Here is an 18836-nt window from a genome sequence, read left to right on the forward strand (position 1 = left end):
CAAGCAAGAGGTGATGCAGCTGAGCTTGGTTTACAACTAAGGTGTGTTGATTTGTTATGAGGGCAGGCTACCACAAACAGTATCCAGCAGCACAGTGCACCTCACCTAACTTTAATCCCCTAGCAGCTCCCTCTTCAATCAGTGAGTCATCCCATCTTTAGAGGGATTTGGGTACAAGGAATGAATAATTTCTGGAGCTACCTATATTTCACTGCTGGTTACAGAAGAATCTAGATGACTAGTTTAGGCTACACAACTAACCTTTGGCCAGTTAAATTTACAGAAGAGCAATTCCACCCTCAACTGATGTCCATAACTTATAATATTGTGAACGCAGTGTCTGTCTGAAGACATAAAGCCTGCCAGGATTTTGATGGAGGGGCTGTCATTTTTTTCAGTCCTTTATTGAGATAAAACATTTCAGTCAGAGTGACTACTGTTTCTGAAAATCCCCAACCAGGTGTGGCTTGAAGAAGCTTCAGTTTGGTGAGCCCTAAATTTGTCAAAACTGAAGTTTCCTGGAAGAAATGCTGCACAGCCAACGTGGTCATTGGCAGAAAGTCCCAATGTGGCAAAGGACGTCGGGTGCCTCCGGGCCAGGGGGTCTCAGGAAATGTGGCACCACAGGGGTACCCCAATGTTGAGAGGAAGTGTAAAATGAGTGCTTACTTCTTTAGGAATAGGCAAGTTAGTTAAAGATAAACTTAACAATGGGCATATTAATTAACTTCCATGGAGTTCACCTGTCTAGAACAAATTCTTCATTGTCTGCTCCCTTCAGTCTCTTTTCTTAAGGTTATTTTAAACTCTCAACCCATGGGTTAAAGTGGTGCTAACTGAGCCGTGGTGACATTTGGTATATCCCTTTGATAGAGAGCAACGCAGAAGACAAATATGAAAAACCAAGAGGTGTGCTCCTATTTCAGAAAAGAGCTGGGTCTTAAGCCAAAAAATGAAGCAATTGCTGGAAAGGCAAGGAAAAGCAAGGCAAGGATTGATTACAACTGCCTTTGTATTTTTTCTGAATGAAAGGAGAAAGAGCAGTTTGTGAAAACAATAGCAGAGGTGTTGGAAATCAGTGGGGGAAGGATGTGTTAGTCATTAGTGTACATAAATCTAGATATATAAATGGTAAGGCTGGATAAAAAAATTCCAACAAAAATGTTTCATAATGAAACTTGAGTTTTATGGAGTTCATGTTTTTCACAAAAGTACTGAATAAATCCCCCCCCCCCCCCAAAAAAAAAATCCTCTCAAAAAAAAAAAAACAACAAGCCCAAATCTGTGAAAATCAATATATTTTTGCCAGGAAGAACAACCACAGGTCAAAACAAAACATCACATACATAGTAGAGGAAGCAGTACGCCCAGAGCATCTGGCGCACACAGAAATAGGCTTATTTTCAGTTGGTTGGGTTTTTTTGGGGAGGAATCATGGAAAAGTTTAATATAATTAGTTATTACTTGTTCAGCTGAACTGTAAGGAGGAAGAAGTGCATTCAATGTGTAACAACTTTTTTTTTTTTTTGTTATAGGTAAGGGCCAGAACTCCTGCGACAAGAGTTTTAGAGAGCTCTCATTATACCATTAATACGAATTATTCTGTACTAGCACTACTGAGTGTAAGCACTGTATCCCCTTAACCTTAAAATTTCAATATATACATAATCTTTCTGAAGTTTATTAATACCAAAGTTTAATATTTGTTAGCATTGCAGTCAGCCAAATATATTATAGGCCATTAGAGTACTATATAAAGATTCATTACTTTTTCCAGGAAAATCATATACTCCTATTTCAGTGGTAGTGCACTGAAAAGGAAGTTTTCATTTTAACTCAAAAATTGGATGATATCTTAATATGTGAATGTACAACTACTGCAGCTGTTAATGTGTAACTAAGTGAAAGATACTTTGGAACAATAGTTTGAGTCTGTTTGCAGTTTTCACAGTTGTGCTACTGTCAAAACTTGTGATTTACATGTGCTGCGATAAAACATTCTCTATTTAACAAATACAGTTTGCAGCAGAAAGGGAAGTAAAGGCAATTTCACTTTTAGCTATCTTTTTTTTTCTAAAGGTATAAGCCCTCTCTCTAGGTATCGCTTTATCTCTACTTTTATGAAAGGTCAGTCTGTCATGAAACACTCTTAAATCATCCGGAAACTCTTGTAAGATCCTCTCAGATTATCAAGCAATTATATTATCTTTATTTCCAGGTGGAAAACTGAAACAAAAAGAAATGAAAATTGCATCAAAATGGAGAAATCACATACTGATGCTAAAGGCAAAATTTGTTATCTCCGAAAGAAAAATATGAAGGAAAAACAGAGGAAAAATAAACAAAAAAAGAAAGGAAGGAAAGAATTGCAGGCAACATCAAGCTGAAATAAAAGTGGCTAGGAAATCGAAAACCATAAAATACTTTAAAACAAAGCCTGCGACCTGTTGGTAGCTCAAGGGTGTCATATACTCAGCTATCCTTCCTAAGAAATGATACTCTTCTTAAAGTATTGCTTACATGCTTTTCATAAACCATTTATGAACCAATTATTTTACACTTTGCTCCTAAATTTGCCTGTCCCCAGCAGTCTTTCCCTTGCATTGATTTGTCATTGTGTTTATTATGAACATAAGGCTGGTTGCAAGGTTACAGAACGCTCCCCACGGCATACGCTAGGCGTACCTGAAAGTCATGCCCTGTATTTGCCTGAGGTATTAGCTGCTCCTCCCATAAAGGGGCAGAGATTGCATCTGTTTGCAGATGAAATCTATATTATTGATTTCTAGCCATCAAGGTTCAAGCAGATGCTGTTTGCTGAAACCCCAAGGCAAAGTAAGAATTGCAGCACCAGAGAGACACCCGCCAATTTTTCTTGCTTCTGCCGTTTCCTTGCGCTAGCACATATATCTTTTATTCTGATTTTCTGCTTTGGAGGCATGTCTACGTTGTATTTCATATAAATATGTTTTGTATCCTGAGATTTTCCTTGCTCTTCTAAATACACTAGTCCTCCATACTCTAGCAGTCTGTCAAAGGTGATCAAAGAAGGAGCTGGGGAAGGAGATAGTTTAAAAGGGAATTGCTGATCAAAGGAGTGGAGAAAACATTTTGACCAGAGATATGTGATGTTATGTCATGGGAGGATTGGTAAAGAGGGAATACTGGTCTACTTTATTATTAAAATCAAGGCTTGTAATAATAATAATAGGTTACTTTAAATAGACTCTAATAGCTCTTATTATTGTCTAATAAAAATTAATCAGTGGCTTTCTAATGGCTTTTCAGCTCCTTTCCTCAGCTCTTCGGTCCTAAGTGCTCTTTTCTCTTTGGTGTAAATTTAGTTCTTTCTGTGCAGTCTCTTGAACTGGTTATTTCGAAGATAAGCTGCTGGACTAAATGGATCAGTATTTTCATTTTATTTGCTTTAGAAAATCCACACACGTTCTGAGGAAGAAAAATTGTCTACATTGGCAAAGATTAAAAGCCGTGAAGGGCAAAACACGTAACTGGGACAACTTTCAGTATTTGTGTGATTCAACCGGGAAGCCGCCTACTTTGCACCAGGCTTTGTGCTGTGGGAAATGCATCCACACAGCTCGGATCCCTCCCAGGGCTGCAGGACGGTGCTCTCTGCACCAGCACAGCTTCAAAGCCCGCGTCCCTAACTGCCCACGCTGCTTGACATGGCGCGAACACAAACCGGTAATGTATTTGTGGCAAAAGCAGTTTACATTCTAAAAGACGTAAAGAAATGACAGACAGCTACAGTAAAGACAACAAGCACAAGTTAAAACAAAGCCAACATTTTCAAAATACTGCTAGATATCTTAATCTATAGTTGGGCAACTTAATTACTCAACCGCAATCCTCCTTAAAGGCATTAATGGTTGTGAAAGTTCTCTAATTCTGGGGGGGGGGGGGGGGGGGGGAAAGGTCACACTTTGTTGCCTGTATACAAGTGTAAAACCAAGCTTTTCAAAAGTCAGCAGGGATTTTTAATAGATATGATTCAGAAAGGCTAACTTCAGACATGTCTGACAGTCCAGTTCTGCAGAAATGCTGCATAGGAACCCCCCTCTTTTTGACAATGTGTCTCCTGTAGTTGGTAATTCAAAATTTTGAGAATTTTGGGTTGGATTCCAGATTATAATATTTTAAAATATAGGCTCAACATGCACTCAATATTTAGATTTCAGGCTTTCACTATTCTTTCAATGCTTTGATATTAGCAGTGCTGGGGGGCAAGTACATTATATCACCAAATCATTGTATGGGTTTGAACCTAGCTTTAAAAAAAAATCAATAAGAGCACAGTTCACAATGACAAATCTTACCAGTCTCTTTTTGATAAAGATTCATTCTTCTAAGAGATACAAGCATACAACAGAATTGTGGAATACATCAACATTTCTCCTCTCTTCCTTTATTGCCTTTTATTTTTGGGGGGGGTTGGCAAACCTGTTTGTAAACACACATCCCTCATCCAATTTCTGATCTATCAACCAATAAAAAGTTAATAAAATCTGAAAATACTAGCAACAACCTGAAACATAAACCAGAGCTACATATGGACTCTTTCCTTCTCAAGAATTAGAAATACTGATTACTTTTTGGAGAGCAATATGAAAGGATAGATGAATAGGCAGAAAGAGAGGCAGACACATAAATAATTTTTAAACATGACTAATGTTCCAAATCATTAAATGATGATTTTGTCATGACTTTATCATATCTCTTTCCATTCAGTTGTATGCTTCACCCAGTAGGAGCGATTTCTCTTCAGAATTCCTCAGTGACTTCCCTAGAAGAGTTTCACCACTGTGAAAGAAGAGCTGACAGACCAATTACAATGTCATGGATTTCCCCTAATTAACACTGTCTGGTGAATATCACAACATAAACATTTCTGGAGTTTGCAGATGTTAATGATTTAATAATCACTGTGATATGTATAGCCACTTCCACATGTGTTTACATAACAGAAGCACCAAAGCCTGCTGAAGTGGAAGACAATCAAAGTCATGTTCCTAACTAGGCAATAAGCCAAAGAGAAAGGGCAACTCTTCACAGCATTCATATACCCCTTAAATACTAACTAATCACAGGATTATTGGTATGGAATACATCACACTGTCAAGACTATCAAAGCTTTCATCTCAGAACTATAAAAAAATAACATTTTTCATGTTAGAAAATGAAATTTTTTACCACAGAAATTCAGGTGATCCTGAATATGAATGGGTTTTATTTTAATTTTGTACAAGATCAAAATGCTGGAACCACTGAAACATTTGGTTTCAATGATTTTGAAATGCTTAAGCTGACAATTTTGACAGCTCTCTTCTGAAAACCAGCAGCACATCTATGGCCACTGAGGCTTCTAACCTCACTATCACCAGCGAAAGGAGAATTAGGACTGAAATTTGATTTTTTCAAGATAAAGAAATGTTTCCCCCTGTTCTCTGTAGGGGACAATGATGACTAGGACTAGATCGCAGAATATTGGATTTGGCATTGTAGGGATTCCCTCAGTGTCCCATGAATCAAAATGAACTTTACACACTCATCAGTCGAGATGCTGGAAACATAATGTTGAATGCTCTTCTCTAGAGTCACATAAGCCATAGATGTACCTAATAGTGCTCTTCTGAGGACAACTGGTTTTACTGCAGTCGAGCTACTGTGACCCTAAGAACACGCAGTAACACAAATAGATGCTGTCTCAAAAAAAGAATTTTTTTTTTCTTTCATAGTTACTAATCAATGCGCCTTGCCAGTTTGTCCCTCCATTTGCTCCATGATTCCTGGTATAAAGTTTATACAATCCTTAGTCTTTGCTTAGGGCAGGAAACTTGAAATGGGAACATGGCCTTTTAACTCCAGAGTTAATTTTGACAATGTCCCTGATCTCTGGAACATGTTTTCAAATTATTTTTGCTCTTCTAAAGGAATGTAAGATTTGATGTGCCCTTATGACAGTAAAAAAATCATAATTTCCATGGCACAACAGGAAACGCATCTAAATGTCTTTGAGGAGTTTGATTTGATTTTCTCTGGGATATTCAAGAACCTCCTCCACAGTTTCTCTACGTGATGCTTTGAACATTCCCTTTACTCATCAGTACTTTGCTTAACCAATTAAAGGTCTCATATGTATGGGCAGAGAATGGATTGAGAGCAGCCCCGAGGAGAAGGACTTGGGGGTATTGATTGATGGGAAGCTCAACGTGAGCCGTCAATGTGCGCTTGCAGCCCAGAAAGCCAACCGTGTCCTGGGCTGCATCAAAAGAGGTGTGACCAGCAGGTCGAGGGAGGTGATCCTGCCCCTCTACTCCACTCTGATGAGACCCCACCTGGAGTACTGCATCCAGCTCTGGGGGCTCCAGTACAAGAGAGACATGGAGCTGTTGGAGCAAGTCCAGAGGAGGGCCACGAAGCTGATCAGAGGGCTGGAGCACCTCTCCTATGAGGACAGGCTGAGAGAGTTGGGATTGTTCAGCCTAGAGAAAAGAAGGCTCCAGGGAGATCTAATTGTGGCTTACCAGTACCTGAAGGGGCCTACAGGAAAGCTGGAGAGGGACTGTTTATGAGGGAGTGTAGTGACAGGGCAAGGGGTAATGGGTCCAAGCTGAAGGAGGGTCGATTGAAATTAGATGTTAGAAAGAAATTCTTTACTGTGAGGGTGGTGAGGCACTGGAACAGGTTGCCCAGAGAAGCTGTGGATGCCCCATCCCTGGAAGTGTTCAAGGCCAGGTTGGATGGGGCTTTGGGCAATGTGGTCTAGTGGAGGGAGTCCCTGCCCATGGCAGGGGGGTTGGAACTGGATGATCTTTGAGGTCCCTTCCAACCCAAACCATACTATGATTCTATAAGTCTATGTATATTCACTGTAAACAAGGAAAACAAGAGCTGTTCAAAACCTAGGTGCAAAGCCATACAGTGCTCGCTTGACATGTTAGAAGCAATCTTGTTTTTCTTTCTCTCGTGGTTTAGCCCCAGTGACTAACTAAGCACCAGGCAGCCGCTCGCTCACTCCCCGAGCCCCCGAGTGGGATGGGGAGGGGAATGGAAAAAACCCCTCATGGGTTGATATAACAACAGTTTAATAGGATAACAAAGGAAGATGACAATAGCAATATATATAAAACAAGTGATGCACAAATGCAATTGCTCACCACCAGTGGAGGAAATAAAACCTATACCCAGTCTGTTTCCGAGCAGCAATTCCACCACCCAGCTAGCTTCCCCAGTTATATTGCTGAGTATGACATCATACAGTATGGCATATCCCTTTGGTCAGTTGGGGTCAGCTGTCCTGGCTGTGTCCCCTCCCAACTCCTTGTGCACCCCCAGCCCACTCGCTGGTGGGGTGGAGTGAGCTGAAGAGGCCTTGGCTCTGTGTAAGCACTGCTCACCAGTAATGAAAACATCCTTGTGATATCAGCACTGTTTTCAGCACAAATCCAGAACACAGCACCCTACCAGCTACTATGAAGAAAATTAACTCTATCCCAGCCAAAGCCAGCACACTTTCTTTTCTAACTAAAAGGTGATTTATCCTGATCTTACTATAACAGTCACTAATTTTTGTATCCCTTGGATGTAGAAAATTCTCCTGAAAACCTGGAACATGCTGACCCTTCATGTTATCAGTGAAAATTTAGAACATCCAGCACCTCCCAGGCTGGTCTTTCAATGCAACTGCTCTGCAGGTGCTGCTGCTGCAGGCCAGGGGCTGTTGGGAGCTCCCAGGCATCGTTCATGGCACGGTAGGTGCATATACCTGGTTTGTAATGGTTGTTGTAAACCCTTTAGTATAAAACAGTTAAGAACATGTTCATTGGCAGAGGACAAACACAACTAGTAAATGTTTACTTCAGCAAGAAGATGGAGTTCTTGCTGAATCCTCTTAAAATTCAGTGAAGAGGCTCTTCAGAGAAGGGATCTTTTTAGTCCTTTCCTGTGAGAAACTGCAAATATACAAGTTCACCACACCCCAAAGCAAACTTAGAGCCTGTGTTATTTGTCTGGAGCCATTTTTAGCTACACAAGAGAAAACATGATTTCATAATGCCATCACTTTTTCTCCCTCTCTAAGCGGCCCAAGCTCATGAAGCAATTTAGGTCACCCAGATAACTGCACTCAATCTCTTTACCAGTAAAGCAGGTGTTTAAGAAGAACTCACCATTAATCATGCTATATAATATTCTGGTATGTGCATGTTATAGCGCAGTCAGTGCAGTGCATAAACAGGTACATACCAGCCATGGCTAATTAATAGGAGGCATGTAAAATAATTAAGCAATAAAATACAAGGCATTCCAGGGAGATCAGTGATTTACTGGGGAGTTTTGCAAAGTCTGGGAGCAATAACAAAGAGCCTTGAACATCATGTGGAGTGCAAAACTATTCACAAATTGCACTGTTAATCATCTTTCATATCTTGGATAAAGCTGGATGGATGCATGTAAAAATTATTACCGTGGTTATACACCTGTACTGATCTCTCAGCTTAGCTCCCACAGACAGCACTGGAGTGCCCCACACCAGCATCCCATACTGCCAGGCCACCAGGTTAGGTGTGTGTTGCAGTAGGTCCCCATGCAGAAGAACCACACCTGCCCCAAAGAGATCTCTGTGAGTCTTCAAGAAGCACGTGTCACCCAGCTCAGCAAGAAATAAAAGCTTTTTCATCCACAGAATTCAAAGCCCGAGGACTGAAAAGTCCATCTTCTACTACTGCCCCAGGGACATGTCAGTCTGCAGAAATCTTGTCACCTTGTTGTGATGGCACACAGAGTCAAAGATGACTTCAGCCAGGGCACAGAGGACATCTCCCAGAGGGTAAGTGATTCAGCAGGCCATGTGGGTCTGTGTCTGCGTGCCTCTGTGAGAAGTGCGAAAAACTGGTGAGAGCTAGTGCGCCTTGTGAAGTCCTCATCTCAGCTGGGTTGCTTCACCAAGCATTGCGTGCTTAAGTACAGTTCAGGAACCTACATTAGGCAAACTGCATGCAATCAGAAATTAATTTCCACATAGGCAGGTGTTTTCAGTAAGAAGTAGTATTAGGCAAAGACTGAAAAGTATGTCCACTCTGCTGTGTGCTGTTATGGCATTAGATGAGGAAATCCACTGTCTTCAAATATGAAGAGAGGATAGAAAAGAACTGTTTTACAGTTAGGAAAAGTGGCTTGGAAGAAGTGGGAAGAGAAAGGAGTGAGTCTCAAGACCAGGCAGAAGTGCTAATGTTAACAGGTTTTAACACGGTATCTTCTATCTTGGAGTATGAGGGAAGTAACTTCTGCGATATATATCCAGACAGTGTTGGTTGTAACTTGTAACAAACCATTCACTGTCCACCTGTTAGAGCACGCAGTTTGGAAAGCCTCTCTGGTGTCCCCAGAGAGTTTTTCTTGATTGCAGATGCATACACTCTGGACTGGACAGTGAACCACATAAAAGTCTGCATCCTCTTGCTCAGCCAGTCCCAGCATCCAGCATGACTTTATTTGTGGAAAGTGGCCTTTTGTGTCTTATAGTTTGGCAGCCCTCCATTCTTCCTCGAGCAGGTGCTCATCCAGAGCACACACGGATCTACATAAAACAACTGAATTGATCTCACAGTGAAGGCCTCCAGAATTTCAGATGTGGTCTCCATGTATTGATGTTGGTCCCTGACATAAGCATGGTAAAGCTCCTTGGGATACCGGATTTGTCTGTCCCCTTACCTAAAGCTCCTGAAGCCATCTGTGCTTTGTCTTGCCCTTTCCCAGCCTTGCAAGTTCCTGTTACATAGGACAGTTTGTGAAACAAGCACCTGGGGCATGGGGCCAGTGCCAGAACAGCCTTGCCGCAGGTGCCTTTTGGGAGAAGGTTTCATGCCAGGCGTTGGCAGCACATATTGTGCATGATCGTTTTGCACAGCTGTGCTGGAGCCTTGAACCGGGACCCCAGGCAGGGAACAAGGAATGTGGAGGAATCCACCTTGCCTCTGCCATGCCTCCCTGGCTGTGACCAGTGCCTGTAAGGTTTGCCTCATCAGCCTCTCCTGGGCTTTACCAGCAGGACCACAACCCTGTGCTTCAGGAGAGCAGCCTTTGGCCTGTTCAGAGAGCTGCTTAAAAAACTGTGTGAGATACAGTCCTGGAGGGAAGAGAGGTCCAGGAGAGCTGTTTATTTTCAAAGATCACCTCCTCTGAGCTCAAGAATGGTCCATCCTGACCAGCAAAAAAAAAGCAAAGGGGGCAGGAGGACCGCCACTCCTCACTAAACCCAAGCATAAAAAGGAAACAAACAGGAGGTGGAAGCAGGGACAGGTAACCCAGGAGAAATATAGGAACACTGCCTGAACATGCAGGGATGGGCTTAGGAAGGGCAAAGCCCACCTAGAGTTAAATCTGGTGGGGTAATATGCAGGGCAACAAGAAGGTCTTCAACAGGTATATCAGCAGCAAAATGAAGACTGGGAAAAACGTGGGCCTGCTGCTGAATGGGGCAGGGGACCTGGTGACAAAGCCAAGGTAGTCAATAGGCTGAGGTATTGAATGCCTTCTTCACTTTGGTCTTTACTGGTATTGGCCTTCAGCAATCCCAGTGCCCTGAGAGCAGTGGGAAAGACTGGAACAAAAAAGACTGCCTTGCTGGAGGAGGATCATTTAGGCAACGTGTGAACACACTGGATGTTCACAAGTCCATGGGTCCTGATGGGATGCACCCACGAGTGCTGAGGGAGTTGACCAATGTCACTGCAAGGCTACTTTCCATTATCTTTCAAAAGTCATGGGAATTGGGAAGGGTTCATGAGGACTGGCAGAGAGAAAATGTCACTATCTTCAAAAAGGGTGAGAAGGACAATACAGGGAACTACAGCCCAGGCAGCCTCACCTCGATCACAGGGAAGGTGATGGAGCAAATAATCATGGAAAACCTTTCCAAACACATGAACGCTAAGAAAGTGGCTGGGAGCAGTCAGCAAGGATTTGCAAAGGGGAAATCATGCTTGACCTGATAGCCTTCCACAATGAAATGAACGGCTCAGTGGGTGAGGGGGAAGCAGTGGATGTTTATCTTGACTTTAGCAGGGCTTTTCACACTGACTCCCATAACATCCTAAATGACCTAGATGTTGGGACAGAGTGAAGGCTCAGCAAGACTGCGGGAGATACAAAGTTGGGAGGAGTAGTTGATACACCAAGGGGTTGTGCTGCCATTCCGAGGGACCTGATCTAAACAGGCTGGAGAAATGGGCTGACAGAAATGAATCTCTTGAAGTTCAGTAAGGGGAAGTGCAAAGTCCTGCACCTGGGGAGGAAAAGCCCCATGCACTAGTACCCTCTGGGAGCCAAGCAACTGAAAAGCAGATCTGCAAAGAAAGACAGTGGAAGGATCCTGGTGGACATCAAGCTGACTGTGAGCCAGCATTGAACAATTGTAGCAAAGAAGGTTGAGAACCTCCTGAGCTGCATTGAGTGGTGTTGCCAGCAAGTCAAAGGAGGTGACCCTGCCCGCTACTCAGCACTGGTGATACCACATCTGAGTACTGTGTCCAGTTCTGAGGTCTCCAGTACAAGAGACACGGACACACTGAGGAGAGTCCAGCAAAGGGCCATGGGAATGATGAAGGGACTGAAGCATGTGTCCTACAAGGAAAGGCTGAGAGAGATGGGACTGTTCAGCCTGGAGAAGGGAAAGTTGAGGGGGATCTTATCACTGTGTATAAATAACCAGTGGAGGTGTAAAGAAGTGGGGGGCTCAGACTAGAGACCTCCGGAGGTCCGTTCCACCTCATCTGTTCTCTGATTGTGGAAAGACAGCAAGAGTAAGAAAGCATATTTTTCCAGTCTGTCCACCTGGACAAGAAGAAATTGGGATTCCAGTTCACATGGCAATGTCTATCCAATTAGCTTATCTATTGATTTTCACATAAAGCTCAGAAGAACATGCTTGGCCCATAGTTCTCAGTGAAGTGATGACTATCACTGGTCACAGCTCTCAGGCTGTAATGGAAATGACACCAGTGAAGTGGATGTGACTATAAAATAACTGATGATGTGCTGCTTTGCATGGAGAAAAAGCAAGCCGTATTTTCAGAAGTAACAACACTGAAAAGCTGTGATGACAAGTTTAAAAATCCTTCTGGTAAGAAGCGTATTTGAAAAGAATGCTGAAGCGTAGCTAAAACTGCTTAATTAGATACATTTTTCCCACTCTGTGGTATTTATTACCTTTTTTGTCCAGTGTATTATTATACATTCTGAAGGTCAGACTTCAAAGTCTTGCTTTAGGTTCTTTCATTTGCTCAAAAGTGCCTGGTCTCAGTGCCCTTTGCCAAATTCCTTCCTGCAGAGATTTTATCAAGCATGTATGAAATTTATATTTGGCCTGTGATTTTTCTTTTCTAAGGCTGGGGGAGATATGAAACTCATCCAATTTTAATTAGTACTTTAAATGGGTCATTATCATATCTGAAATATCTGAATGAGGTTCTTAGAGCTGGCACATCTTCTCAGAGGGTGGCATATTCAGATGCTTTACATAACAGTTACAATACAAGAGGGAGCTCTATAATTTTCCCCAAAGTCGTGCAATGCAGAAGGGTGCATACGAGATGAGAACTCCCTGGGGAGGCCTGGAACAAGCAAGTGCCTGTCATGTCCACACATTGCAAGGACATTTTTGTTTCTTTGTTAAATATATAGGGTGTCAACAAAAGAGGCAGGGGCTTGGACTCGTGCCTCACAGTGGAGGATGAGATGGAGTTTCACTGCCCTTCTCTAGAGTCACTGGGCAAGCAGGAGCAGCATCTCCCCAGCCTGCCCGTGAGACACAGCCTGAGTCTCATTGCAAAGTGACTTCTCCTTGCCAGCCAATACCAGCAGTGGAGAAACCCTGCAGAAAATAGCCCTGACAGCTTTTTCATGTTCCTCCTGTGTATTTACATGCAGTTTTCCTCCACCCCTCTTGGCCTTTTCATGGTGTTTGATCTCTCTTACCTTCCTGCTCTGGATAGAGAAGTAATGTTCAGTGCCAGCCTCTGCTGAGGATCAGACTCCTTTTCAAAGGCCTTTTAAATAACACCAGGCAGTAAGCAAGCCACATCAACTATTATGCCTTACCAACATACCCTGTGATATCCTTTTGGGGACCTGGATCCTGGCACTCTTATTTTTTACCATGTTGGTTTCCCAGCTATGCTGCCAAAAAGGGTTAAAAATGAACGAGGAGACAGTATTGGTGCTGACAATCTTCTGCTACTTGGCTCCTGCCTGCTCATTTGGGTAAATGAACAGTGTGTGATCATTGGGTAAATGAACAGTGTGTGATCACCTAATGATCTTACTATATCCTGCAAAGAACAAGTATTTTTTACCCACGACTACTTATCTCATGTTTAGTTACTGGGTGGCAACCTCCAATATAAAATGTTGCCTCTGATAATACAGGCCAGCAAGGCTAGATACGGAGGAGAGTAAATAGTCTATTTAGCACAGTCCCCTGCAGCCCTTTGATAAAAGGAAATGTGAGCAGAGGTGCACCTTGACCAGCTGGAGGTTTGAAATGTGTTTGCAGGAGCTCAGGTTGCAGCCTGCATAAAAGCTTTTCTTGTGCCGTGGTTAGATCAAGCATCAGCGGCTGCTGTTCACTGGTGCATGTGGAATTAAAGCCAATGACAGATTAAAAAAAAAAAAAGAAAGAAGAGAAAACACATGGGACAGAGCAAGGAACAAGGGCTGGTTGATGTTATCACTCAGCTGCAAACAGCAGGGGAGGGAAGGGGAGGGAGGGCTGCTTGTCCCTGTTAATCCAGATTCAAAGGGGCTCTGCTTTCCTTTTAACTCTAATTCCCAGAACAGTGAAACAAGGAAGAAAAACAAGTGGAAGAGACTTGGAGGTGGGGAAGGCAAATAAACTATAGTAATGGCAGAGCGTCCTAAAGTGAACAGGGAGAGGAAACCATAAAACATGTTTTTACTCAGATGGTTAGTTTTATACCTTAAACAGCAATTACCTGTTTCTTCCAAAACAAGTTTAGTAGCATTCATGTTAGGGGTGGTATCACTTTCTGTTTTCTCCACACTTACCTGCATTAGAATAGACAAAACTGCAATTAATATTTCAAACCTGAATCCAGCCAAGAACTTAAACACAGCCTTAAATTGAGGCACATCATTGGTCCCACCAAAGTCAACAAGCTATTGATTTGATTAAATTTTACCAGAAACTTGAATGCTTTGCTAGGCTGAGATCTCCCAGACACTTTTATTTGCTAATTCCCCAAAGCGCTGAACAAATGATGCACCCAGTCCTTCTCCCAGGCAAAGTCTGCCTGCTGAGCTGGGCTCTGGGAGACTCCACAAACACATATCCGTACACGTCATTACCGCAGCACCTCCTCGTCTGGGGCTGCCTGTGCGGGTTACTGCCCTCTCACCTCCTGCTCAACAGAGATGCCTTCTGCCTGCCCCAGCTGAAATGAGCCAGGGTTGGCCCAACGGGTTTAAATACAGACAGGGCCTTGCTAAGCCAGCTAGCTCGCTTTGACTGATGGAGGTCAAGGAGTCTGCGCTGAGCCAACAGGTTTAGGAGGATGGTAACTTCTGTCTGGGCAGCGATGCTGGAGACGGCAGCCTCTCCTGAGCTCCTGGGAGGGGCATGTTAGCTGCCAGGCTGAAAACATCTTGGTAAAACTGTAATTTTTTTTTTCATTCGATAGTCAAGGGAATAAAACACAGATGGTTCTTTTTCTTGGGCAGAGAATATATTTACTTGGCTTCATATTCACTTTGTGTCACAAATTGTCAGTGACTCCTAAAACAGAAAGAGTAGATGTGGGTGCCTGTTCTTCAGGGCAGAGTCTCCCCTTTGGAGTCGAGCCATGAGGTCGAGTCATTATTTCTTTTCCTCCGAGATATTTAATGCTCACATGTACTTGAAAAAAGGAACATTTCCCAACCATGGGAAAATTATTGTAGGTGTGGACCAAAGCTGTAAGTTCCATTCATTCACAAGGCTGCCTGTATGAAATGCAGAAGGTTGTACCGTCCCCTTAAGCTATGGGAGTCCCAGGCTTCAAAGCACGTACACAGATTTCTGAAGCCTCAGGTTAAAAATGTAATACATGGCTTATTGACTTGGCATATTATGCTCAGTCTAGTAATTCTGAACCATGCTATGCAATTAAAAATGTCAAGCTGATAATGGAAATTTAAACTATACTTCTCAAAGAGATACCCACACCATGACTCAGAGTTGGCTTTGTGCATAGGCAAAGTAGGGAAGAAGATTGCTGGGAAGGCAAATCCGCCATAGGTTAGCAGTGTATATACCACAGCCTTGAAAAATCCTTAAACGTGGGCTGAATTCTAGATGCTTTAGTTAGGGTGAATGAATATAATCTTATAGTAGATGACTTAACTACTTGTCTCTAATAGCTGGGGCCTGGCAGTCTGGGAAAATTTCTCACCCTTCCACTGAACTCAGGCACCATGAATGGCACTGCATATGCATGTACCTTGAACAAAAGGTTGTTGTGGGTGAGAGGATGTGGTAAGCCATTTTTTTAAAACTTTTTTCAAGTAAGCAGTCCAACAGAAAAAAACCCTCTCCATGCATTGTGGTTTACTCTGAAACTATTGAGAAAATCTGGATTGTTTCTGGTTTTGGCTATTAAACTTGAATAATATGGCCAAGCAGAAGCAAATATGGCAGTAAAGTGTTTAAAAAATACTGTTCTTCTTCTGTTATTTTTCAAATTACTCTCTTCCTTTCTGACTCTTTTACTCATTAGATTGTATTTCAAAGACCACTAATCAGGCTAAGTGCCTGTGGCTTGCTGGGAGAGACGTGGTTTCAGAAGCACACAGTGCACAACCCTATTTTAGCAGTGAGATGCGGTGGGGCATCCCAGGTGTGAGCACATCCAGGACTCCGCGCTGAAAAAATACATGCATTCTTGAAATGCTGATTGCAGTGCATTTGTACAAGGCTTTCTGGCAGGCAAGAAAGGCAATCCTGGAACGGCTATTCATCTTTCAAAGCTGTTACTTCTCAAATCAGACGGATTAAAGACGGGATTGAAGAAAGCACAATGGGGAGTACGGACCTACCTTTGCCCATCAACGCCATGATCTCTAACCTCTCTGTATCTGACTGCTGCTGTACCATCATTCATTCACTGCCTCCAGTTCCCTGTACCAGCAGGTGCCAGTCCAAGATCAAGAGAAATTGCAGCAAGTATAGCTTTTCTGCATTTACTATACACATGCAGAGGTATCAGGGCTGTAAAGAAATGTGAATAAAGACAGCTTCTTTAGCTTTGTTCCTGCAAGTTATATCATGATCCGAGATATTTTAGAGAACCACACACAGAAAGAAGGATGACCTTCAACCAGACACCACTCAGTCCTTTGCTTGCAGAAACAAATGCAACAAGGGGTTGCTTGATGTTAGTTGTTTGCTTATCCAGGCACTGTCAAGACCTGTTTGGACTGCACCAAACAGCTATTGAAGTAGCTGTGTGCTCTACAGGGCAAAATAATATTAATCTTCAGCACTTCTAGAGTGCTTAACATTTTACCAGGGCCTCGCAAATACGAACTGAACTGCAGTCATAACATTGATATGTGAAGTAGTGAGCTGACAGCGAGGTAAGATAGCAAACGCTGTTTTCCCCTTTCTACAGATTGATAACACGGCCTCACTCAGGAATAACAGTGTCAAAACAAGTTTCCATGATCATAAATCTGGACAGTGGTCCGCATGTAGTGTAACGATGGGGTTTTTGTAAAAATCCCTTGGGAAAAACAGCAGATACATCACTTTCCGTGGGTACAGTGACCTTGAAAAAAGAAGCCTGGCGCGTGCAGAGGAATATGCCTCCCAAAGAGCTTGTGGGAACAAATCTGCCACAAATGAAACAGAATTGAAAGGCAGGAAGGACAATAAGGGTAGAATTACACTGAACGGTTTAGTCCTGCAAAAATGTGTGGGCATGGAGACCTCTGCATGCTGGGGCTGGGCTCTGCAAGGCTCCTCAGTGGCTACATTTTAAGGGTCTACAATTTTTAAAGCTTTGCTGTAAGACCATTTGACTAAGGTGTCTCCGGTAGCCCTCAGTAAAGCACTTTGGATGCAGAACAAGGTGGATGTTAACATTACTGGATTGCAGAGTTAAAATCGTTCTCCCCATACCTATAATATTGAACTCTACTGCAAGAACAGTGCAGCTTTTTGTTGCTAAGCATAGGAAAAGGCATGCTGTTCAGTAAAAGAGGCTGCCTATCCATCACACGAACCATGAGGAGAACATCTGCATTTTGCTAGGATCAAGGTTTAATCTGACCCCACTAAGAATGTCTAACTAAGCTTTTTTAAACTTGTTTGTTTGTGCTGCAAATGGAATATTCTTGTGTCAATTCACTTAAGCCCTCTATAAGTAAATGTAGGATCCATCAAGTAGTTATCAGGATCTGGTAGACATTAAGTTCTGTGCCAGGCTCCTCATTAAATTAATCTCTGGTTCCTCAGGAGTTTTCAGATAGGAGCTTGCTTCTGTTTTCTCTCATAGCAGGGCTGGACTCATAGGAAGTGAACAAGCAACAGCTCTTTATATAAATCACTGAGCTGCTGCACCAGCGTGCAAGGGAATAGTCTTTGCTCAAATCAAAAAAGAAGGCCAATTAAATTGGTAGATTCTCCTGTTTAGAAAAAGCTGTTACCATACTTCTTTCTCTAAGTCACAAGGCTGTAGTCTAAATGAGATAAGACTATCTAGTCAGTGAGTTCGCCTTTCCTGTTGAGATATCAGTAACATTGCTGCTGTGAAACTGCTGTGGGATGGAAGGGTACAGGCTCTTTAGGAAGGTCAGGCAGGGCAGGCGAGGAGGGGGCATCGCCCTCTATGTCAACAACCAGCTGGAGTGCATGGAGCTCCACCTGGGGATGGAGGAGGAGCTGACTGAGAGCCTATGGGTCAGGATTAAAGGGAGCACTGGGGCAGGGGACATCACAGCAGGGGTATGCTGCAGGCCACCTGACCAGGGGGACCAAGCAGATGAAGCCCTCTATGGGCAGACAGGAGCAGCCTCACGCTCACAAGCCCTGGTCCTTATGGGGTACTTCAACCACCCTGACATCTGTTGGAAGGACAACGCAGCTGAGCGCAAGCAATTGACGTGGTTTAGGCCCAGCTGGCAGCTGAGCGCCACGCGGCCGCTCACTCACTCCTTCCCCAGTGGGATGGGGAGGAGAACGGGAAAAAAAACAACGGCAAAAGCCTCGAGGATTGGGATAAGGGCAGTTTACTGGAACAACAAGGGAGAGGGAAAAAACAATCAACAACAGTGCTGATAACAGATATTAACAATGGGTGATAACAGAGAACAATTTACCGAACCAACGACCGACCGACCAGACACTCAGCCCGCCCCGGAACCGAACCGAAACTGCGCCGCCCCTCCCCTCCCCGACTAGCCCCCTTTTATGGTGAGCATGACGTCACATGGTATGGAATAGCCCCCGGCCAGCTTGGGTCACCTGTCCTGGCTCCTTGTGAAATTAACTCTATCCTTGCCAGAACCAGGACAGCAATCCAGGAAGTTCCTGGAATGTGTTGATGACAACTTCCTCCTCCAAGTGATAGAGGAGCCCACGAGGAGAGGTGCCATGCTGGACCTTATTCTTGCCAATAAGGAGGGCCTGGTAGGGGACGTGAAGCTCAAGGGCAGCCTTGGCTGCAGTGACCACGAAATGGTGGAGTTCCAGATCCTCAGAGCAGCGAGGAGGGCACACAGCAAGCTCACTACCCTGGACTTCAGGAGAGCAGACTTTGGCC

General features: G+C 43.4%; 1 protein-coding gene across 4 annotated transcripts in view; it reads left to right on the top strand.

Annotated features, from left to right (window-relative positions):
* FAM110C (family with sequence similarity 110 member C) overlaps window positions 1–13078 on the top strand; it is a 41551-nt gene extending 28473 nt beyond the window's left edge. Inside the window, exons 5-7 of one of the 4 annotated variants that reach the window (XR_012834396.1) lie at window positions 3432–3705; window positions 4750–4885; window positions 8705–13078. The gene's annotated coding sequence lies outside the window, so the exon portion shown is untranslated. Of the gene's footprint in view, window positions 1–3431; window positions 3913–4749; window positions 5432–8704 lie in introns of those variants that run through there. The other 3 variants (XR_012834393.1, XR_012834394.1, XR_012834392.1) reach the window with 3 other exon arrangements.
* The last annotated feature ends 5758 nt before the right edge of the window (window positions 13079–18836 follow it).

This window comes from Balearica regulorum, chromosome 3 (assembly GCF_011004875.1).
Source record: "Balearica regulorum gibbericeps isolate bBalReg1 chromosome 3, bBalReg1.pri, whole genome shotgun sequence".
Lineage (NCBI taxonomy): Eukaryota > Metazoa > Chordata > Aves > Gruiformes > Gruidae > Balearica > Balearica regulorum.